General features: G+C 44.5%; 1 protein-coding gene across 5 annotated transcripts in view; it reads right to left on the bottom strand.

Annotated features, from left to right (window-relative positions):
• The window catches only part of LOC139059100 (homeotic protein ultrabithorax-like), a 488,317-nt gene that overhangs the window by 323,943 nt on the left and 139,351 nt on the right, over positions 1-25,023 (bottom strand). Inside the window, exon 4 of one of the 5 annotated variants that reach the window (XR_011513910.1) lies at positions 7,804-7,894. The exons of the other annotated variants lie outside the window; for them this stretch is intronic. The gene's annotated coding sequence lies outside the window, so the exon portion shown is untranslated. Of the gene's footprint in view, positions 1-7,803; positions 7,895-25,023 lie in introns of those variants that run through there. 5 annotated transcript variants of the gene reach the window in all.

Here is a 25,023-nt window from a genome sequence, read left to right as displayed (position 1 = left end):
GGCTCGCCAATCACCATTTCCAGTTATGCGAACTACAGAAACATGCCGGCATTATTTCCGCCTTCAAACCCAGCATAAAAACCACCCATTGGCTTTAGACATAATGAATCGAGATAGAAGTTATGTTCATATAGAAATTCAAGAAAATCTTCACATATTGCCAGAAAATGAATTTTGGAACTCAGACATCGAATATCCTCCATGGCTGCTTGCAGTTCCAAAAATTGAATTATCAGTAGAAGGGATATTCAGCAAAAGAGACATGTTCATTCAAGCTGCTCAACAACTAGCACTATACCAGATATATATGCGGTATTCAGGATACACACACGTCTATACAGACGGCTCCAGTACAGCAACCTCTTCAACTTCATCATTCATTATACCGCACCTCAACAAGCAAGAATCATTTAAGTTATCTCGTGCGACTTCGTCCACAACGGCTGAACTGTTCGCAATCCTATGTGCGGTAAAATTTATATTGTCAGTAGCAGAAGCGCAAAAATGGGTAATTTTCAGCGATTCACAGGCGGCACTAACATCACTCTGCAGCACAAAGGGGAAAACATTCAGCGACAGTGTAATATATGAAACACTTAAATACCTCACAAAGGCAAGCGAAGCAAAACATGCAATAGCATTCCAGTGGATACCAGGGCATTGCAACATTCCTGGCAACACAGCAGCTGATGAAGCAGCACGACACGCGCACCTGAAAGATGATACTGCTCCGCTCCCAATATCAAAGAATGAATTACGCTGTATTATAAGGACAACGTCTTTCAACATGTCTAGAAACACTTGGTTTGACCAGAATTCTAAGAGCTCTGACTTATATCATATTGATCCATTTATTGAATTCAAATTTTCATTGTCATTAGATAGAACTATGGAAACGCTTATTCATCGATTAAGGCTAGGCACTGCCTACACAAAGTATTTCTTACGCAGAATTGGCCGAGCGAAAACCCCCAAATGTGATTGCGGATTTGTAGATGAAGATATATATCACCTCCTTCTAGATTGCCCACATCACGACACACCAAGATGCCGACTTAAATCAGCGCTAAGTAAATTAGACCGCAGACCTTTCAGTTTAAGGAAACTTTTGGGCCCTTGGCCAACAACGGCCTTGCAGAAGAGCGCTTTAAAAGCACTAAAGACTTTCTTTGAAGACAGCGGCATCGCTGGACGTTATTAGTGCTTTCATTGTTCTGTTAATTTCAATGTGACTCTATATATCCATCTGTTTGGGAATTATGTTATGTTGACTGCTTTGTTGTGACTGTATGTGCTAATATATTTACACGATGTATATACCACCCGCTGACTAGACAATGTGTTATTAGGCAACAGTATCGTTTGTACTTTTGAGACTTTCGACTACATAAGTGTGGAGACATTTGCCATGTATATTGTATGTACCCGCTGACCCGCTGACTAGAAAATGTGTTATTAGGCGACAGTATCGTTTCTACTTTTGAGACTTTCGACTACATAGGTGTGGAGACATTTGCCATAGTCTTCCTGTGGAAACGTTGCTTTATAAGTCCTGGTGCTTGTATGAAATGATTATTTGATATGTAACCGTGAACCCTGAATGATGTATGACGCAACCACCCAAGAGATAAGGAGTAACCGGCGCCTTAAATTGCGCGCCAACATCTCCTTATATCATATCAAAAAAAAAAGCTGCAGAAATTTTTTACAAGGTCACCGTGGTAATTGCGAAAAAGCTTTCAGCGCAGGGATGTTTTCTTATTGCTGCTTCAAATAAATAAATTCTTCACAACTCATTTCGCGTAATTTCTTTTTTGCGCGCACTTTCTTCCAAGCTATACTATTTACCTTTGCAGCTTAAACATCTAAACAATGTGTGTTACTTCTGGGTGGCGAATTCTCCCGGTGCAAGAAACAAAAAATTAGAGTAGCCCAAATTTCATTTGTTCTTTGCCTTTTCTTTATTTCCTGAATAATCCTCAATATATTCCCGCAGGAATTCCCAAGTTTTTCTTTTTGCTTTGTTTTCGCGAATTTATTTTTGTGGTCATTCCTCCACTTATGCTCCGGAACTGTGCACGCTTCATCGAAGCGCTTATGTTACCGATCAGTTCTGCCGAATCATTGACCATCATAATATGCGGGTTTTCGGGAGCATCTGTATCGAACAGGTGCAAGACAGTGCTTTCATCATCTTCGTAAAATATCATCTTTGGCTTCAATGCCAGACCAGGAGGAAATGTCGGATCACTCTGGCGTGCGCATAGATATATCGCATGTTTGCTTAAAGCGCGAACTAAACAAGCATAACCTTAGGAAAGCACCACACAACATATGCGATCGCACCGACTCGTCCAACTAGCTACGGTTCTTCACAGATTTATTGTAAACAGATAATCAACAGAAGAAGACTATAAGGTTGAAATCCTGCGCTATCAGCGAGAAAATTATCCTGCAGGCGCTATTCATGTTGTTTCATTTAAGATATGTTGACAAGCTGGTGCAGCAGAGCACTCGTTACGAAACGCTGCCTTGTACGTCACAGTGAGCATAGTATGCAATGAAAGCGCTTATAATATTTTTGAGAACTACTGACCTTAATTAGACTTTATCAGCCAGTTGAGCATGTGTACGTATTCGTGGATAGTTATGCTATGTGTGTGCTAGTTGATTATGGTGTGTATTGTATGTTTCGCCGTATGCTTGGAGATGCACGCCAGGCTGTATGCCTGCTAAACGTCTCCAGCTTTTCATTAAAGGCACAACACACTACATATATGGTGTGTCGCACCAGTCGGTTAAAGTAAAATTCATGTTGAACAGCTCTCGAAGCACACTGGTACACAGAAAAGAGGTTGGAGAAAAGCAGGCAGAAGCGCTGTCTTGTCTGCTTTTCTGGAGCCTTTTTGTCTGTGTGCCGGTGAGCTTCGAGATCCGTTCAATGTGAACACAGTAAATTACACAATGGCCCTTTAGTGCGGTAACAGCCAATTAACTAGCAAGAAATTCAATATAATTTTTCGGACACGTTGTTCTTTATGATAATTTTCTTGGATGCTTCATGATTTCCAACGTTTCTCGCTTTCCGGCGAATATTTCTGTTTCCTCTTTATTAGAATACGTATCCGTATTCCACAGAAAGCTTAATGGTCTCCAGGTGCAGGCTTTAGATCCAACGTGATACTTTCCAAATCGACAGCTTAGACATTATTAATGCACATTTCTATCAAAAGAAATGCACTGGTGTATCACAATTCATCGTTGTGATAGGTTTTATTCCACTTTTAGTCACTGCAATCAGGATAGACAGTTGTCATTATCTCTGCAGATCTGAGCGCTTCGTGCACCTCCTTAAATGAGGTCTTTAAGCACTGAACAAAATTCAGCAAACATATAATCTCCATAACGATATCACCGGGATCTTGTCGCTCTATAGCGACTGTGGAAAGACATGCTATGAAATTGCTTAGAATATGCCTCAGTACCCTTCAAAAACTTGTTTGTAGCTTATGCCACCAATTTCTGCAGAGGAAGATAAACTTGACATCTTAGATAAGTTTCAATATTCTGTCACAATCAACAGAAATCGGAGTCATCTCCGCAAGCTGTTCGAAAGCGAATTCTGGAAGCGTGGTTGGGCATGCAGGTATCAGTAAACGATAAGCAGAACGTGTCATTCAAAACATCCCAGAATTTAACACTGGGAATAAAAGAACTACAATAGCCCTTTAATTTGATATATTTTTGGTCACGCATACCCACGATGCTCCAGAACTTACGAGGAATAACGGATAATAATAAACGGGGGTTAGTGTAAAAAGAAATTGCTTCAGGTTGCACAAAGCGCGTTTGTGCTGATATGAACGAAACATGCGGCAAAACTGATCACAGAATGGGAATACTTAACTGGGCGAAAAATGCGTTATTTCTCGTTCAGTAAGCGCTTTAAAGTTATGTCATTCCAAGGCGTTCTTTAAGCCATACAATGTAGGCGCTGTACGGAATGCATTCATCGACAAGTGTTGCTTTAACTTTTGTTTTAAAAAGAGACCTGTTAACAGAAACAGAATGACTCTAGAAAAATGAAAAGAATAAACCCGCAAAGTATTCGAACTCATCGTTAATTAATATGAAGTCAGCCTTGTTGTAAATCGTTGTTGTAAGGGCCACGCGGTGACTTAGAGGGAATAGTGAAATGAGTAGTAGAATGGTTGCTTAGTCTCGCCAATAGTGTAAGGGATGATGCAAATTCAGGAGTTGGGGCGAAGAGAAGACCGTGACTTATCTAACGACGCAGTCGCGCGAAGAGTCTCTTCAAAAAGTTCCGAAACGTTAAGTATGTGACAGTAAACATTTGTGACTGATTTATTTATTTATTTATTTATTTATTTATTTATTTATTTATTTATTTATTTATTTATTTATTTATTTATTACATACTGCAGACCAGCCTGGTCCAAGCAGGATGGGCAATACAATTTCCAATATATCTCTATAACACAAAAAGAGAACAACAAAAAGAGAAATATGATAGGATCTGAGCAATGAACACAAAAAGACATGATTATCTAGTCATACAGTGCGTCATAAGGTTCTGTTAGGCTATTCCAGTAGGACAGAGAATGCAGTAAAAAGAAAAACTTATAAATGTTTGTTCTCGCAAAGTAAGGGGTAAGACAGTGTGTTTGGTAATGTCGCGTAGGTCTTGTAGACAAAGGGGAAAGAAACTATGTCTGATCAGTAGCCATTTTACCATTAAGAAGTAAGTTTTAAAAATTCAGACGACATTTTTTCCAAGTAGTTCAATGTTGTTAGCTTTCATGAAAGCAGAAGGAGAATCAGTGTACTTACATTTAGAATAGATAAACCTGACAGTTTTCCACTGAATCCTTTCTGACTTTTTAATGTTAAGTTTAATGTAAGGATCCCAAACAATATAGCAATATTTAGAAGTTTATGTCTTAAGTAACAAAGCTTGCGGAAAGCTGACGCGTAAATGTTATCAATGTGCATAATCCAAGAGAGGTCACTAGTGATTGTCACTCCTAGGTACTTGTAACTGGTAACCTGTTTGAAAGGAAGACATATATTTAGGAGGAGCGTTACACGAAGATAAACAGTTTTATCGGTATTAACAGTCATGCCAAAATCTGTGCACCACTTAGATACATTTGTAAGATTACAATTCAACTCGACCTGATCATGTAAACCTCTGATTTGACGAAATAAAACATCTGCAAATCCCCTAATTTGAGTTCCAAGAGTAATTATAGAGACAATGTCATTTATATATAAAAGAAACATCAAGAGTTCCAGAACACTTCCTTGAGGCACACCTGATGTTACAGGAGGACTGCAGGAATTACAACCATCAATTGAAACAAACTTTGTTCGGTTATGTAGGTAACCGGAAACCCAAGAGACCAAAATGTGGGGAAGGTTAAAATTTCAGTTTATCGAGCAATTTCTAATGAATAATTCTGTGAAACGCTTTGCTAAAATCTAAGCATATTGCGTCAATTTGTCAATCATTATCTATGCATGCTGTAAATTAATGAACTACTGTGACCAAGTGTGTCGCAGTAGAAAAAATTCATATAAATCCGTGTTGAACGCTTGATAGTATAAAATTTTCCTCGAGAAATTGAATGATGCGTTTTCGCACAACGTGTTCCAATAATTTACAACAAGAAGATGTTGAGTATATTGGATGATAATCTTCTACTAACAAATGATCATCTTTTTTACAGACGGGTATAACTTGAGCAGTCTTCCATTCATCAGGTAGCCTCGCAGTTATTAGTGAACACTGAAACAAACTCACAAGAAATTTAGCAATAGTTTCGGCATAACGACGGAGCAAAATAGTGGGCTAACGATCAGGAGCCCAAGTCGATTTTGTTTTCAGATTTAAGAGCATTGCGACTACACGATGATATGAAATAAAATCAACCTGGGGTGATAAAAACGCCCCATGACGCAGATTCACGCGTGTACGTGCTTTCGAAAATACTCCAATAAAGTAAGTATTAAAATACTCAGCGATAACTTGTCCATCTGTAGCAGACTTACCATCAACCAAAACCTGCTTCACGAGCCAGTCAGCATCGCTGAAGTAATCCCAAAATTTTCATGGTTCATTTTTCATAAAGTTAGGTAAAGTTCTGAAAAAGAAGTCCTTAGACTCGTGCATTGCATGCGTGAGAGCGTTTTTGATATCATTAATGATAACAGGATTGCGAGTAGAACTTTCAGCCCGTTCTAGTTTCCGTTTTAAATGAATAATATTTCGCGTTATCCAGCGTCTATGTTTGTGCACCTTCATTCGCTTGTTTGGTATTAACATATTTAAACAATAATTGCACATATCAGCAAACATCTTTTGCAGCAATAACTCATTATCATGCTCTTCAGCAAAATCACTCAGGCAATTTTCCATACTCGCAATCACAGAAGCATCATCAGCTCTTTCGTAATCTCTAAAATAGTGCAGGCTACTAGTTTTATGAGGAACAAATTTCACCAAGGAAATTGACATATATACAGAACATTGGTACGATAAACCTTCTTCAACTATAACAGTGTGTTCTGTAAAATCCTGGCTTATAAAGGTCAAATCTAATATCGAGCAAGATGAATCTCGGATGCGAGCGGGCTGTTTCATAATTTGAACCAGGTCATGAGTGAGCATACTACCAAACAAAATATCCACATTTTTGTTGAATTCGCTAGTTTCTTATGTCGTTCCCAATCGACCGGAATTCAAGAACCAGAACAAGAACCGGAGTTACCGAAAGGGCAGTCGCTGTTCCACGAGGGAGCAGAATACCATTTGAAATGCCCAAGAACAAAAAAGAATGCAGCTTTCAGAAACCTATTTACAATATTCGTGACCTCCCACTCGCCTTTCAATTCATGCTAAATAAAAGCAGTAAAAGAAGAAAGAACGCCTCAGCCAGGATTCAGCGCCTTTGAGAAAGGGAACTGTCTTAGTCAGACCAAAGACGAGTCTTAGACTTTTTTGTCGTACTTGAAAAGAAGACAAGTAAAGTCAGAGATTTGGCTTGTCAACTGACGAAAACAGCTTGCATCGTCCAAATGTTCACTCCTTGCTGTTGATTCATTCGCCGACTGTTGATCACTTTTCCATCTTCGTGTACGCCCTTTGTCTCCAGAGGCACTAATTTCTACTCATATAAGCTTCTGCACTGTCAAGTTGTCACAACACTTCATAGGCGGCGAACATGTACATACTGTAGCTATATGCTACAAACAAGCGAAGCAGATAGATAAAATTTGTCATTAGGTCTCAAACTTATTTGACACAACCCGACAAACGGAGTTTTTAATCATTCTTGTCTTCCTCTGCATCTAGTTGGGAGCAAGAGGATGATATTTGAAGAATAAAGAACTAATTTTGTGAGCAACTGCAGAATCTCCTTCCAATTTTTTTTTTTTTTGTATAACCAAACCGTGGGCAGAAAGACCGTATAGAACTGCTCAGTAAGAGCTTGCAGCGTTCGTCTGAAATACAAATTCAGGCAAAAGAGGCCGTACAATACGAAGCATGGCGAATGAAACAAGGTCAGAAAAAAAGATCACCGGACTGCACGGCACACGATGCACGGTCACAGCGTAAGCGGAAGGAGCGGCTCTATGGGTGCTTCATTTCGGCAGCACGCACAAGCGAGTCTTCGCGGCGAAGTACCTTTGCATCGTTTTCACGAGAGTGAACTGAACTATCCGCCCGGCATTGACGGTGAACTGCGGCTTGAGCTGCTCTCTGCACAGTGGTCTGCTGAGCCCCACGTTACCTGGTTACATGCTTCGCGCGTAGCTCTACGATTCGCTTCGTCAGCAGCGATTCGTACCTTGCGAGGAGGCGCCATGACGTCTACCGAAGAGTAAAGACAGGTATAGAGACTACGTGGCACACATGTCACATCCCTTCTAACTTGGCACGACACGATGCAACTGCTACATGCCGTGACACCTGGTGGAATACAACTCAACTGCAATGCAGAGTTTGCACCTATCGACGGTACGCGGCGTGCATCTCACACCGCGTGATGAATGACACGATACGATGCTGCAGCTACTGCTGCTGCTACTGATTTATTGGCATCTTCTTTGAAACGGGGAGGGCGAAGAATTGTCACCTAGCCTGGTTTAGTTAATCCGGTGTGGCAGTTGTCAGCCTGCTTTCCCTTTCCTGACAAGTGTATTTACTTTTTCAAGCCAAATAATAATAATAATAATAATAATAATAATAATAATAATAATAATAATAATAATAATAATAATAATAATAATAATAATAATAATAATACCTGTATTTCATTCTAGTAATTTTTATATATATCTTCAATCATCATTTTTCTTTCTCAAAACTTCTCCGTCTACTTTGTACCTCAACCTATGCAACTCTACATGGCTTGCCACCTGGTGCAATAATATGCAACTGCAATGCAAAGTGTGCACATATGGACACTACACGGCGCACATCTCACATCGCGTGACTCCATGCTCGCTAGGACGCATGTATAGGGCATGTTTCTGCAGCAGCTAGCGAGGGCTGGCGTGGCGCAGTGGTAGAGCAGCTGTCTCCCACACAAAGGCCCGGGTTCGATACCGGCGGGAACTGTTTTTTTTTTCTTATTCATGGCGATAGCTGCAACAGACACCGGTGGCGACGACTGACAATGTTGCCAACCGAACAAGCGAAACAGCTATTGGAATGAGGCCATAGCAGCTCACGTTGTAAAACCGGTTGTTAGATGGTCATTGAACAAGGGCGACAGCAATTGCAAGACATGTCGCATAGATATGAGACGACTCGCGCGCTCGCAGGATAGCCATATCCCTTGGACACCAAGGTCAAATTGGAATTGAGTGCAACGAAGTTTTTGCCTATTTCCGCAGGGATACCGAGCCAGCCCCAAAGCCTATTATCGATATTCAGAGTGGTTTGTTACACGTGTGCAGAATGTTGTCTAAGGAAACCACCCTTTGAAAGCAAAGCAAAGGGCAGATGTAAGAAAGTTTTTCGACTTTCTTTTTTCTACTACCATGTGTCTCACTGTCGGTCATTCTATTTCGAAAGGGGTAAGCATCTGCGAAGCCCATTTTGCTCACACAGCATCCTATATGCGATAAAGAAGGGTCACTTCAGGTTACTTTACCCGGCGAGAGACCGGTTAGGAATGACAATCTTAAGTGTGGGTTCAAGATTGTGCATGCGCTTCTCATAGCAGTATACATCTATGTTCAATTGGAAAGGCTGCGGCGGAGTATTAAAGCGACCAAAGTGTTTTTTTCTGCCTTGGTTTTTTGATAAGGAAATGGAAGATCTGCGATCCCCAAATGTAGAGGCGTCTGCCCGCACCACATATCGAATACACCACTCGGATGGCATCTCTTGATGCGAAATGGCGGTTTGCTTCACGAAAAGGCGCTAGATAGCTTGTGAGCAATCGAAATTCCGCAATGCACACATACGTATGTTGCATGAAGGGACAACAACACCGCAAATGGAGCAGCTTGTCAGTGCAGGTGCAACATCTTTGCAGCTTCTTTTGCTCCGAGCCCATGTGGTGGCAAATGTGAACCTGTTTGAGTACCTTTATACGGTCTGTTAGAATTGCCATAGCACAAAATGGTGCTGGTTTTGCTGCCTCAGATGAGGTGTTTGAAATGGTATAAAGGGGAAATGAATACAGGAGGCGGAGAATACAAGCGCGAAAAAATTTTAACAGTCGTTTGATTGAAGTGATTCAGCTGGACCTTAGGGATTAACAACTTAAATTTCAAAAAAGCGCTGTCTGACAGAGAGCTTGGTCTTTTTTTTTTTCTAGATAATCGCTTACGAGGCATGAATCCGCGCGCTACCGATATCGGAAGTTTTTTTCTAATCCGGGTGGAGGCCTGCTTGATGAAATACGTTTATCTTGCAGGCATTTTTGGCACTCAGAGCAAGCAACACCAAAAATTGGGCACTCTAAGGAGGAGGCCCATATGGCATGGTGCTTGCTCTTTACACATCAGTAGTACAAGATGCAACAATGGGGTCAATCTTCATATAATATATATGGCCATTCGCTCGAGCAATCTGCTTTATAAGGCAATTAAATTCACGATATCTACGTCGTATCTCAAATTTCTAGCTGTAGACATATACCTACAGACTCTCCAAGGAGGGGTATAGCACTTTGTACTCAGGACAACATTCGACATCCAACCCCACCTTTCAAGTGCGCTTAATCTTCAAAAGCCGCCACCATGGCAATTCATCTCTATATTGGCGCTTGCCGCAGGATTCATACCAAGTCGGAACGCCTATTTAGCTCATGTTGTTGGCATCGCAAAACTGGGGTTGGATAACGCGGGAGCAACATTTTCTTGGCAGCGCAGGTTGACATCTGCGACTACGCTAGTAGAAGTTGTGACGCGATAGGAAACTTCGACTCTGGAAGAAGTTTGCTGCAATTCAGAGACTCGCCTCTTGAAAAAATATGTAAGCAAATTATTCTATGCATAGAAATTTTAAAACTCCACTTAGTGGCAATGCATTCTTTGCAAGTGGTTTCATTCGATAGATGAAAAACAGGGCACTCTAATACCAGGTATTCGAGCGTCTTGTAGCAACTGCAAAGCGCACACGACAGACTCCCCGCGTCCTTCTAAGTGGAAAGGTTAACACACCCGGGCGCTGCTTACCCTTAGCTTGAGCAGTAGCGTATACCAGATGCAACAATGGGGTAAAAATTAATGTAAGATATATGTCCATTCGCTTGAGCAATCTGCCTCAGGGCAATTAAATTCAAGAGGACTGCGTCGTATCTCAAATTTCTAGCTATAGAGATATAGCTATAGACTCGCCGAGGAGACGGAGAGGGATTATTTGCTCTATGTGCGCAGGAATGCTTACAAGACAAACATATTTCATCAAATAGGCCTCGATGCGGTACAGAAAAAAAATCTTCCGATATCGGAATAGCACGTGGATTCCTATTATATACGACGAGGCAAGCCTGGACCACCGACACGAGGTGCAAGCCATCCTTATGCAGCGCATGCTACTACTGATGAGGGGGACTGTCGCCTTCTTGACCTGCTGTTTGTGACCCTCGATGATTGTCAGTATGCGAATGATTGCATGTCACGACGCGGTCAGCCAACAAGCCCTTCTTTCTACGAGAAACTTAAGTGGCTTCCCGTTTGTTGTTAATTTTTTCTTTGTCACTGACGAGTCCTTGTTATTTTATTGTAAGCTTTCGTAATTAGTGCTACTTGCGGTTATCTTTTTTCCGTTTCTATACTGCCGAGTTCTTCGTCGTTGTTTCACGTTAGTATTTGTAACCTGTAATCTTGTACTTTCGTTACTTTATACTTGCCCTCCCATCTTCAGTTTCACTTTCTAGGCACTCCTTCCAGCGCATGTTGCTCCTAAGGGACTGTCACATTTTTTATCTACTGTGTATGACTCTAAAAAAATAAAATAGAGGGGGGGGGGCGGGTTTACGGGCCAGACCCAGGATCTGATTATGAGGTACACCGTAGTGGGAGACTCTGAATTAATCTTGACCTCCTGGGGTTCTATAACGTGCACCTAAATCTAAGGACACGGGTGTTTTCGCATTTAGCCCCCATCTAAATGCGGCCGCCGTGACCGGGATCCGATCCCGCGACCTCGTTCTTAGCAGCTCAACTTGTGTAGCACCCTCGATGATTGCTTTTATGTTAATAGTCGCGCGTCCTGACGCGATCAGACACAATGCACCCTTCTTTACACAAGAAACTGAATTGGCTTCCTTCTTGTAGTTAACGTTCTCTTTGCGACTGCCTTTGTTCTCTTTGCACTGTAGAGCCCTCTTACGACGTATAGGTAACAGGCCGCGCTCACATTTTTATGCAGCATTGAACACGCTTCGCGTATAGGATTGCGCTGCTCGAGACCGAGGGAAAGGATAGAACCACCCTGGACATTCGAGGACATCACATGCAACTTAAGTGTACCCCGACTGCAATCAAAGAGCTGCATTCCATCTGCAGAAGCCAAGTCATTAGTCCTGGAACACCTGAACACGACTTACCCGAATCACCTACATTGAATTGAATAGAATTTATTGATAGGAAAGACAGAGAGGTCGACCTGAGCTAGTGCGCTCTAGTCCGCTACTCTGCACTGGGGAAGAGGGAAGGGGAGTGAAAGTATGGGGATGGATGATGATGATAAGAGAAGTGGTGAGTGCTTATGTATACATGAGATAGTTGCCTCGCTAGAGCCGCTCGTCGAGCTTGGTGTCCTGCAGGAACTTCAACAATACTTTTGTTGCACGCACTGAAATTGCAGTGTCGGGCCATGGGCCGAGGATAGCTTCCTCCGACCGTAGCTGTCTGCCAACGCTGGCTAGGAAACTGTCTAACGTCCTTCGCTCCAGCATATATGCTGGGCAGTCGCACAGTACGTGTTGCAGTGTTTCGGGCATCTGGCAGTGTACACAATCGGGGTTGTTCGATTGGCCGATGAGGTGTGCGTAGCGACGGGTGAAAGCAACGCCGAGCCGAATCCTGTGTAGCAATGATGTTTTGCTCCGTGTAAGCTTCGGGGGCAAACAGAATTTACCGTCTGGGTCAATCGTATGTAGACGTCTGTGAATATTATCAGAGTGGGCTCTGTAAGCCTTTGTAAGGTCCTGCATGAGTGCCTTGATCATGGAGTTGGTGTCAGGTCGCGAGTAGGCAATCCGTACTTCATCAGAGGAAGAGGAGGCCGATCTTGCCTCACTGTCAGCGAGTTCATTACCAAAGACACCACAATGGCTAGGCATCCATTGAAAGGTAATCACGTGGCCACTTAACTCGGCACTGTGACAAAGTTCGACGATTTCCAGCACGAGCAGATAGTATGGTCGTTTCTTTAAAAAGTATTTTAGCGCCTGTAGCGCTGATTTGGCATCGCAAAATATCGTCCATTTATGGGGTGTCTGCGTTCTCATAAAACGGACAGCCTCTCGTATTCCCGCAACTTCTGCAGCCGTAGATGTCGATTTGTGGTCTAATCGAAATCGTTGAGTAATTCCAAGTTGTGGGATGACAAATGCAGCCGTTGTGGCAGATGGCGTGACCGAACCATCGGTATGTACTTGTGCAGTCCCACTATATGATGTAAATATATGGGACAGGGTGAGCTGCTTCAAGCCAATGGAGGAAACGTAAGATTTCTTCCTAATTCCGGGTATCTGAAGCCTCACTAGTGGTCTTGGCAATGTCCATGGAGGTGTCACGGGGATGTCGGTGGCCTGGAATCTTGCAGGTACAATGCTTGCGTGACATGCAATAGCTTTAGAAAAAGCACAGTCAAGGTTGGTGCTTGGAAGTGTTGACAGTGGATGGTGTGAGTGTCTGGTTAGCAGGCGAAGATAGGTTCGCACAGGTTCACAAGACCTGTATATGTCGATAGGACAAGCCCGTGCTTCCGCTATTGTGCCCTTAGTTGACGTGCAGCGTGGCAAGCCAAGACATATTCGTAGTGCTTGTGCCTGAAGGCTCTCCAGCGTGCGTATACAAGAGGACCCCATGTTAAATAACACAGGCATGCTGTAGCGTATGTAGCCCACAAAAAGTGCCTGGTACACTTGGAGCAAACTTCGCTCAGAGGGGCCCCATCTCAGTCCTGATATTACACGAAGAACGTGTATGAAGTTGGTCAGTTTAGCCCTAAGCGCAGTAACATGTTTGGTCCAAGAAAGGCTGCGGTCTATGATCACGCCAAGATATCTCTGGTGGATGACTAAAGGGAGCGCTGTTCCGTCGACAACGATTGGATAATGTGACATTGATTTGCGCGTGAATGCCAGGACTGCACACTTAGTTGCTGAGAGTTGCAGGCCTCTACGGCGCAAGTACTTCGCCGTTATGGTAGCCGCACGTTGGAGTCTTGCACGCACTTGTGGACGTGTGACCCCAGATGACCAAATACAGATATCATCCGCGTACGTACTGATACGCACTGTTTCAGGTAGCTCGTCTGCAAGGCCCACCAGTATGATATTGAACAATATTGGGCTAAGGACACCACCTTGCGGAACACCCCTGCGAACGTCATGTCTATCAGTCTCGCCATCCGAAGTGGACATGAAAATGGTGCGGCCACTGAGGTAACTCTGCAGCCATGCATACATCCGGCCACCAACACCAATATCCTCAAGCGCCTGAAGAATCGAATGGTGGAAGACGTTGTCGCAGGCACTTTTGATGTCGAGAAATATTGCGCATACCAGACGACGGCGTCTCTGTTCCTGTTGAACAGAAGATACTAGGTCGATCACACCGTCAATTGATGATCGGCCTCTTCTGAATCCATTGATGAAATCAGGAAGTCCACCACTTTTCTCGAGTAGCCATTCCAGTCTGCTCAGTACCATCCGCTCCATCACTTTACCGACACAGCTTGCCAAGGCTATTGGCCGATAATGTGAGAGATCATGTGGGCATTTCCGAGGTTTTAGTAAAGCCACAAGACGACTGCACTTCCAGTGATTAGGCACAGTTGCTGTGTCAGGCAGACGAAGACCGCTGTGCAGCTGCATACTACATTCCCTCTCTAAGATATACGTGGTCTGGGCGTCTGGACTGTATAGCCTCGTCGACAGTTGTGGAAGGCGTAGCGATAGCTTCTGCTCTGCGCAAATTAAGGACTTTGCCTCCGCAGAATGTGGTTGTCCTTACGGACTCAAAGGCCGCATTACAACAAGTATACCGTGGTTTGCCATCCCTCAAGTTCCCACGCAAATCCCTAGCCATCGTGAAAGAACTCAACAACAAAGGCTTCACAGTAAAGTTTCAGTGGATTCCCTCCCACATTGGTATCTCAGGAAACGAAAATGCTGATGCGCTTGCATACGCAGCGCTCTATCATCCTCCCAAAATCAAGGCTCCAAAGAGTAACCAAGTGCAAAAATCTGAAATTCGAAATCACTTTGCGTCGCTTTGGGTTCCACCGCATATGCCCTGCGTAACCAAGAGATTGCACCGAGAGGAAGCCTCACTTCTATATCGTATAAGGAAAGGATCTGCTAACACACCGGCCTGGTTATTTAAAACGGGGCGAATCAATTCTCCGAACTGTACGGCATGCAACGAGACAGGAGACATTGAGCACTTTTTGTGGTCCTGCCAGCAATTCCAAGATGAAAGAGATACTCTCCTGAAGAATTTGCAAAACAAGGACCTTCCGCATGCGCGCCTGCAACACCTTATATTTCCCGAGGGATCAGTGATGGCCCGCAAAGAAACTTCACGTCTCCTGATCGAATTCTTAAGAGAGACTGGGTTGATGGACATATGGTGAAACCCATCAGCGGTATTGTGCGAGACGCTCGGGCGGAGAAATTGCCGGCCTTGTTCGCCAGGCTAAACCCGCCTGTTGCTACAATTCACCACCACCACCACCACCACCACCACCACCACCACCACCACCACCACCACCACCACCACCACCACCACCACCACCACCACCACGAGACTTCATGATTTTATTGTAGTCTTTCGTAATTAGTGCTACTTGCAGTGATCTTTTTTGTGTGTTTCCATACTGCCGTGTCCTATTCTTTGTCACTGTTTTACTTTAGGCTTCGTAACCTGTAATATAGTTCTTCCATCACTTTTCATTTCACTTCCCATCCTACCTTCGATTTCGTTTCCTATGCACTCCTTCCTAAAGAGTGACCATACGTTTTGCCTATTTAAATGTCAGTTGACAACCTGCTTCTTTCCTTACCTCCTTCTACGTCCTTTGTATATGTTTTCAAACTAAGCAATAACTACTAATAATTTTTCTGCATGATTTTTTTTCGTTTCCGTATACGGACTCATTCTTCAAGCTACGCAATCGTTTCGACAAAACCATTCGGTCTCGGAAACCTATACTGCTTCACAAGTGAAGTTTTTCATTTCATTTCTTTTTTCATTTCTGTGTTTCTCCTTTTTCCCCGAAAGATTCCTTATACAATCCAGTTTTCCGCTTCTGCCCCAAGAGGCAAGCTTGTTCGTGTCAAGGGTATCGACGGTTTGTTCATTCAGAGAGGAGGGAAACAGTATAGCTCTCTCTGGACGGCAAGAAAATATATCTCTCCCACTTTCCTTTGCTATCACTAAAATGATTGATAAAAATGATTAATCTGATTAATAAAAATCGGGCCCCTCTGTTAGCCCCCTTTCTTCTCGTTCATTACACGACGAGGGTCTCGAATCCGGTAACATTGATGCCTTCAGGCAGCATGTGTGGGTTTTTGACCAGTTGGCTTCACCCAAAAAGATCACGTACTCGTGACACGTGCAACAGAAAGGATGTTCCACATCCGCCGCCAGGGTTTGCGAGTGGCGGCGCTGGCTAACACTCCCAGGGTTAGTTCTATTAGTAAAACATAAATACCCAAGAAAGTAGGTGAGGAAGCGGCGCCGCGGTAGCTCAATTGGTAGAGCATTGCACGCGTAATGCCAAGGCGTGGGATCGTTCTCCACCTGCGACAAGGTGTTTTTTCATCCACTTTCATTTCCATAAATTTATCATTTCTTTAATTCAGTTAGTAAGTAGAAGTAATTTACCCTATGTTGTCCTCGGTGCCATTGTTTGTTGGCTTCTTATGGCATGATTAATAAAAATCGGGACCCTCGGTTAACCCCCAGTCCTCTAGATTATATTTATGTCACTATATGGCACCTCTCACCACCCCAATACGAACAGCCACTGCACTAATAATCTGTCTATTCAAATCGTAATTACTGTTCATGGTTACGCACATTCAAAATAGACTTGATTTGATGCTTATTTAATGTTACCAAACATACCATGGATCTGACGAAAAAAAGCGCTCTTATGACCAATAAAGTAAAAACTTGAGCATAAGCATGGGCCTTGCTTATTAGCACTTAGATATTAAAAGGTGTATTAGATATTAATAGGTGCGACGCGGGAATCCATACAAAAGGCACGCACGCACGCACGCACACACGCGTTGTACCGTTGCGCAAAGAAGGTTTCAACTTAAGCATTTTGTTACCGAAGCAGAAATACAGGCCTTCGTTTTTGACACTAGAAAATGATCTAGTTATGAAATACCCCCTTGGTTTTCCTAAACAGTTATGAAGTTTACAGCTTGGGTGAGCGAACTCTTCCTTTATGGCAAAACCGAAACACTGATGTTTGCCTTAACAACAGTCTGAACACTTAGCCTTATTTCGGAGTTGCTACAAAGTATAGCTAATTTATTTACAAAACCTGCCTCGAATTATCAACGAAACCACCATCAAACTTGCAGATGCGTGGTAGTTCTTATGTGACCACAACTTTTACCACTCCAGCTCTAGGTTGCGAGTATGGCGAAGGCTCTTTCAACAAAATTTCATTCCAAATAGCAGAAAACCCTAATCGTCGAGTCGCAAGCTGGAGCGGATACTGCGACAGCAGTATTCCGAAACAGCGCAGCGAGATTGCTAGTATGAAGGTGTGGTTATCATTTGGAGCATTCCGAAAACGGCAAACATTTAAGTTGTTCCGCATTGCTTCTTGATCACCGTAAGAAACGAAGCGAGTACGCGTCCGTCGTCTATACGGTTGCTCGGTGCAACTCCTTTAATTGGACCCTGTTATTGCTGCCCGTGCGTGCGGTTATGGAGCGTTTCTTCTTCTTCAGTTCAAAACATCAGGCAGTCTCTGGCACATCTTCGTGAGCTAACTTTTTAGTCAATTCATGCAAATGTTAACTGAAATCGTTGGAGAACGTTACCTTTTATCGAAGACGAGAAAAGAGAGCATAAAATCAAGTGGTGCGTTAGCGTTAAATATTTCGCTGGCCTATTGACGTTTTTCCTAGCTGAACTTCATTTCCAGCGCATTGTATGCATTTTGTACTGGGGTGTCTGCTGTGGTATAGAAGTCTCTAAAATTTTTGTTCTTTTTATGCGAAGCATATTAGTAGAGCTCAACCCAGCTCCTCAGGCACGGCGGTGTCGCCTTCAATACCACGTGACACCGTGACGTCATGACAGAGGAGAAACGGGGCTCCAACTCGCGCCGTCGCTCGCGGCGTCGCCTTCAAGGCTGACCACGTGAGACCGTGACGTCACGACAGAGGTGAAACGGGGCTCCAACTCACGCCGTCGCTCGCGGCGTCGCGGCGGTATATAAGCAGCTGCGCTTGCCTCTGCTGGACACTCACGAGGTGAGATGCCTCCTGGAGACAGAGCTGCTCGTTGGAATGAGAAGCGAAGGTTGCGGCGTGCTACAGAGACTGTTTCTAGGTGGCTTTGCTACGGCGCAGCGACTACGCGCCCCGCATCGGACGCGGTGAGCGTCGAGCAACGCAGCGTTCGGCGCGACAACGAAATGTGCGCCTGAGCAAGCGCCGCACGCCTGAGCCGACGCCGACGACACCGGCTTTTCTGCGACACGAGCTCATTAACGCTGTCGCGTTAAAATAAAGGCTAGTATGCTTCGCATCCTGGGCTTAACCTTAGCTAAGCCACAGCCATTTTTTTACGCGGACTGCATTGCGCGTATGTTCAAATTAGTGAATATTCTGTGGCTATAGTGTCATGGCTTCTAAACCTTACGCGAACTCGTCGTTGATTTTTCTTCGTTATGTTACTATCACTTTGGTCCTCTCAACTTATGTCTCAGAGCAGTAGCCGGTATTAAACTACGATGAAGTGTAGCGCTACATCACGGCATCTGCATAATCGGACGCGACAAGCACAATTCTTGAGCCCATGCCCTGGTGTTCCTCCTCACTTGCAATCCAAATGCAACATGACTGACCTAGGTGCCCACATTGCCAGCCTTGTTGGGTATAGCCGGTGCTTCTGCGAGACGCCCAACATCTCCTTCCATACATTTACAAAAAAAATCGTGGTTTCTTTTCTAGGCTTCCGCAGACGCAGAGAGAGTGTAAGAATAGCTTTACACTATAGAACAGAAAAACAAGCTATTGTATGAACATTTTTATTAATTTTTATGCGCGAACGAATGTCCCTGCGCACTTTTTATTTGTAATCGTTGTTCCGTTCATGAAGATTATGAACACAACTACCATACTAGACAAGATGAGTAGCAAGTGTTACAGATAGGCTCCAAACTTTTCTTTAAATAGAGTTAATAAACAAAAATCTGACGATATCTGGTGCTGCCAGCCCGTTCGATATGAGTGCGTGCGCAGTACCAGCTTGTCCTTTTCCTATAATATGGAAAAATATGGATATATTCGTTCCTTCAGTAATGTTAACGAGGTGGTCAAATGTTTTGTTTTGAGATCGAATGTCCCGGAGCGCTACAGTGGCTTATGAAACCGATGTCGCGTGACGGCTCGCACATTATATATATATATATATATATATATATATATATATATATATATATATATATATATATATATATATATATATATATATAAATTTCCTTCTTTACCCCCCCCCCCCCCCCCCCATCAAAAATCATATTTCACTGCTGCGTTACCATAGTCGACAAACATATACACATTTGGTGCTCGCATTTGCACAGCTTCGAAAATTCATCACGACGTCGCGGACGTCATGGAAGCGAGCAGCGAAATTAAAAGAAGAAAACATCAATTAAACGAAAGAAAGCAAGAAAGGCCCTGCTCACGTAAAATGGCGGAAACATTTACGCAATACGAATAAGCCCTGCCTACGCTGGTATACACAAAGCGAAGCTGCGTTCGCATTATACGGAGTCTACAAAGAGTTTCCATTCGTTCGCATTATAAATGGAGTTGACGAACACAGAGAGCCCGACACACGCGATGAACATTCAGAGCGGAGCGCCAGGCTCGCTGCCGACGCGTTCGCGAACACCGCGCGGATCACGATGTGCTGCTGCCCCGTGGATCAGGGCACGGGGGCAAGGGGGTGCGGGTGGGGTGGGAGAGGGAGCACGCACGCGTCGTGGAAACAGAACGCCCATCGGCGTATTTCATCGCGTCGCGCGAGCGCGCTTCCATCTCTGTTCGGGCGCAAAATGAAATTACAGGGCAGAAGCAGGAAGCCGGCACGGGAAATACTGCTGCCTCGCTTCAAAGGGCAAACGCAGGAGCTGCTGCTGCTGCTGCTGCAGCAGCAGTTTGGGAGAGGACGGAAATGGAGGGCGGACGAGGAGGAGGGCATGAAAAAGTAGAGGGAAGGAGGGACATGAGGAAAGACGCCCGTGCAGTGACAGACAAAATCGATAATCGATTCGATTTTGCGTCCCGACCACCGCCGCCGCTGTCGCTCCCCTCCCCCCCCCCCTCCCCTCTTAAAGCTGCAGGGAGGTGGGTAAAACAGCCAATGGCCGGGAGGCAGTTCGACCACTCAAACGTTTTCGCTGTCGTGACGTCGGTGCGTTTTGCTGACGTCACGAGCCTGCCGGCCAAGATGGCGCGCGCGTCGCGCAGAACGTCGCGGAGTGAGTCACAGGGCGGACGTGCGCTGCCAGAGCTCCGGAGTCTGGGACGCGGATGCTGGGCGTTGTCGGCAGCGTGGCTTAGCGTAGATGCCATAAGCATGCCTGACTTTAGCTTACTAGACTTTGCCGCGACAGTCATACTAAGATAAAAAAAAAGATATCTCAAATTTCTCGGGTAGTCGAACGGACTGCAGAATCATTGTAGTGGTTGCGCTGCAACTATGAAAATAAATTTCAGAAGAAGGTAACAGCATTACACATTCATGATGGCGACCTTCAATCATTTTGTAACTTTTCACTTTTCTAATTGGCTTGCAGACGAATAAAATCATACCTAGCCAAGGCTAACAAATTATGTATCGTTTTGATATGTATACAAGAGCACGCACGTGTACGTGTGACAATTAACGGTGCTTACGCGCGCGTATACGTGTGTCATTTATGGATGCTTCTTTTGTGTTGTTGTTTTCAGAAGAAGTCTAAACTCATCACCTTGCGTGACGTTTAAACTATACATTCAGAAAAGGCGGTGTAAAGTTTAGTACAATAAATGTTTTAATGAACTCAGGGAACGCCTTTCAGGTCTTCGATATAAATTGGTGTGCCTCATGTGCTTTCGGAGCCATCGGAGTCAAAAGGCAGAATATTTGCCAACAATACGGTCGATGCATATGCGTAGATCGTATAGTTGGAATCTATACCCCCTTATCGCACGCCTCATTTACGACGTCGTTCAACGGCGGCCTAAGTGAGTCTCTTTTCAGATTGGTGGGGGAAATAAAATGTTTACGGGCTGTAACACAGGCCATAACTGCCATAGGCCGTGCCGGTGGAACAAACGTGTCGAACGCACGTGCCTACGGGCGTTCTCTCACCTGTTGGGTGGCCAGACTCCGGAAACACATAGTTATGTACAATCACCTTTAAAACGTGGATGCGGAATTTTGAAACATTCGAATAAATTGTAATTATGGGGTTTTACGTGCCAAAACCACTTTGTGATTATGAGGCACGCCGTAGTGGAGGACTCCGGAAATTTCGACCACCTGGGGTTCTTTAACGTGCACCTAAATCTAAGTACACTTTGAAACATTCGAGTCAAGACTCCTCAATACACAATATGTTCCTGCAGTGACGACTTGCGAAAGAATGGGAAAATACATGGCTCGTCAGGATCACGTTGAATATCATAATATGAAAGACTGCACTTAATTCGCAGTCCACGGAACACTGCGTAAGGTTTATGACATTACAGTTAAGTGGAATGGCTGTTGTGGGTGCCACAGAAGCGTCCTTCGTGTGGTATCTCAAAATTATGTGCAAACCTATATTACACTATAAAATAATTTACACCCTAAAAAGTGAAAAATGGTGTAAATGTGTCTATAACACTCACCCTAAGTGTGTCCGTTATATAGATAACACCCTAAGGGTGTGAGTTATAGACACATTTACACCCTTTTTCACTTTTTAACGTGTAAAATATTTTACAATGGACTTTATCTTCCTTTCTCCTTCTATCTTGTTTGTTGAAAGAAACTGCCTGCACATGTTGGAATGTCACTATTGGTCGATATCTCAGACTGTGCGGAAAGCGCTTCAATTCACTATTTAGCGTTTTTTTTTTCTTTATTGGTGCGAATGACTGCTCCGCACATGCTAGCGCAACGCTTAATAGTTGGTATGATTAAACTTATTTGACATCATCTTTTCATTCGTACAGTAATTTAACGTTGGGGAGAAGACGGCGATAGATTTGTTGAATCTCCTATCTTGAAATGAAACACATAGATAACCTACTGCGGAGGTGCTCCTCACGAAGGAAGTAATCTGATTCATGTGTAGTTAAACAAGAGGTATACCTTCACTCGTATGAGAAAGTTTGCTTTATACACTTGTTGAACCCGGTTAATAGCATATAACCAAAAAAATCATATTGAATAGATGCTAACTTTACTGACTAGCAGAACTTAGCTTATTAGATATATTTGGCGCCTATAGTTTTTATTGATGTTTCGGTACATCTGTCCGCATGAGGAATTGTGTACCGTATCTCTATATTGCCGGTCGGGCGTTTCATATATTTTGGTCTGCTCGCCGAGTGAGTCATGTTCTACGCTCTGGTATACTCTGTTTCTTGTTGCAAATAGGAAAGTTCAATGGGACATAGGTCCCTGCATTTGAAAACGCGAACAGCAACCGTTTCCGTGTCCCCATTTGCGACGTTGGGAATCTTAACTTCTGCATCGGTAAAAAAAAGAAAGGAGAAGAGGGAAAAAAAAACCGTCTAGCTCTGAGCGCAACTTTTAGAGCCATAAGCGTTTTCCCGACAACATGTCCTTTTTTTTTTCGCATCCACTACAACAAGAACTGTTACCGACAAAGCATGAAAAATTGGGGAAAAATGTAACCTTAGCTGTACAAAATATTTTTTGTGTGCGTGCATTAAGAGCGGAAGTGAGTACGCCCCTCTTAATATTCTTCGTGACGTTTTCAAAAAGCCGCATAATTTAAGCAGACTGTTACTAGAACTTGGATGCCAGTAAGCACCATTACATGCATATACACTGCGAGATAGGAGACATCCGTGTCGGTACGCAGCCATTCTGAGATATTATATTTGTGGTCTATGGTTCGAAGTGCAGCTTGCAATCAGTTTTACAGTTATCGTTATGCGCTCAGTCTTCAGATGTCGCTACATTTGGTGAGTGATACGCTTCCCTCATAGCTGCGCTAAATGCGAAGGCTGCAGACTCACCCCGTCGCATGCCTGGACAACACTTTTCGCCCCTCTTCAAACGAAAGAACGAAGCTTGAGTTGTGCCGTCTAGAATACCTAAGGTCGACAGCCGATGAATTCCGCCACCTCCCTATGCAAATTTTACAGCAGCAATAATATCAGTAGACTTTCATTGACAGGTAAAGGACCAAAAATACGGTTATTTGCAATCCCTATGGAGACGCGGCAAGTAAATGCGGTGTTCTGTTAGCGTCTTATTTTTCTGGGTCGTTTTTTATTGATCCACGTTCAACTCACAGAGCCTGTAAAGCAAAAAAAAAAAAAGACAGGAAATGAAGAAACCACGTCTACGCCGGAAACAACTCAGCCAAAGGTTATGGGAGGGTGGAAGAGCGAGAAAGAAGGGATCGAGTGACGAGAAATAAAACAAAACAAACGAAGACCGCGATGCCGCAATTTATCGCTTTCCTTTGGAATTATACATGATTATGATTATTATTGCTACTGCAGACACGAGGCAGGCGGGTGGCGAAGAGTGGGGGGGAGGGGGTGTGCTGGGTGAGAGATCAGAGGACCGGGCTGTCGGGCCTGCATGACATAGGAAGCGAGGGGAAGGGCGTGCAAGTGCAATTGGGGATCAGGCTGCCAGCGGGCGGCCAGGAACACAGTTCGCGAGAGAGCGGAGAGGAGGAAAGCAAACGGGGAAAAGCCCACATAAAATTCGCTGCAGCGGTCGCGGTGCTCTTTTGGCCCGAGCAGACAGGAGCGGCGCGCGCTTTGCTGATCGATGCACCCGATGTCGCGCACGCGATGTATAAGCGTTCCGACGTCGAACTCCCCGAGCAGCCCGCAGCGCAGCCGAAAGTTACATTCGTATATACCTTATACCGGCGCCGCCGCCTCAGTCACTGCTACCGTCGTGGTGACGGGGCGCCGGAGAACACAGCGTCACCGACCGGTCGGGGTCGACAGTGGGGTTCAGTGGGGAAAGGGAAGAGGAGGAGGAAGCGTGGAAGATTACGTGCGCCGCTTCCCGTTAAAGCACGGATACCAGCGCTGCGACCCTCGGGGACATCTCCGATGACAAGGGAGCATTTGTCTTACTGTCTCCGTCGAGAAATACTGCGCCCTGGGGGTGCGCTCGCACGTGTGCGTGTGTCTGTGTGTGTGTGCGTGTGAGCTAGCTCTATGGAACAGGGCGCTCGGGTCCGCGCGGTTTGTCTACTGTCAGATCATGGGTTATGCCGCCTCCGAGCTCTCTGCTGCAGTTTCCATCGCGGCAATGTCTCCGAGTGTATTCGGGCAGCGGGGAAGGGGGGGGGGGGGGGGGGCAACCAGAGCGAAGTGGTGGCGTCACCGTTCGGGAACTTTGTTCGCCGTATAGGAAAGAAAGACCGCAGTGAATCTATGGAGTGAGCTTGCCTCCTTTATAAGCTGCACACGCCTATTGTCATTGCCTTTCGCGCGTTCTTTATGTTTTTTTTTTCATCGGTGCTATTTTTTATTCGCACGAGTAGTGCTTCGAACGAAACGCGAAGAAGTCGCCAACGCTCGGGTTAAGGCCCCGAGCCGCTCATGGCCGGAAGCCAGACGGGACCGACTTTTCTAGAAGAATATATGTCGTGCTAAAAAGGAAAAGCAAAAGCAGCAACGAGGGCCTCGAGGACGGGAAAGTGTCCTTTAGTAGGCGCCGCTTGTCGTAACTCAGCCAGTTGGTTCAGTCTCGCCGTTTGTATTCTTTCCATTTTCGGTTGCTTCCTCGCAAAGTGTAGCGAACACGTTTCGAAACACTGAAAATAACGTCGAAGTGTGAGTCTCCATC

This window comes from Dermacentor albipictus, chromosome 4 (assembly GCF_038994185.2).
Source record: "Dermacentor albipictus isolate Rhodes 1998 colony chromosome 4, USDA_Dalb.pri_finalv2, whole genome shotgun sequence".
NCBI classification, from domain to species: domain Eukaryota; kingdom Metazoa; phylum Arthropoda; class Arachnida; order Ixodida; family Ixodidae; genus Dermacentor; species Dermacentor albipictus.
This window is presented reverse-complemented; position numbering and strand designations above follow the sequence as displayed.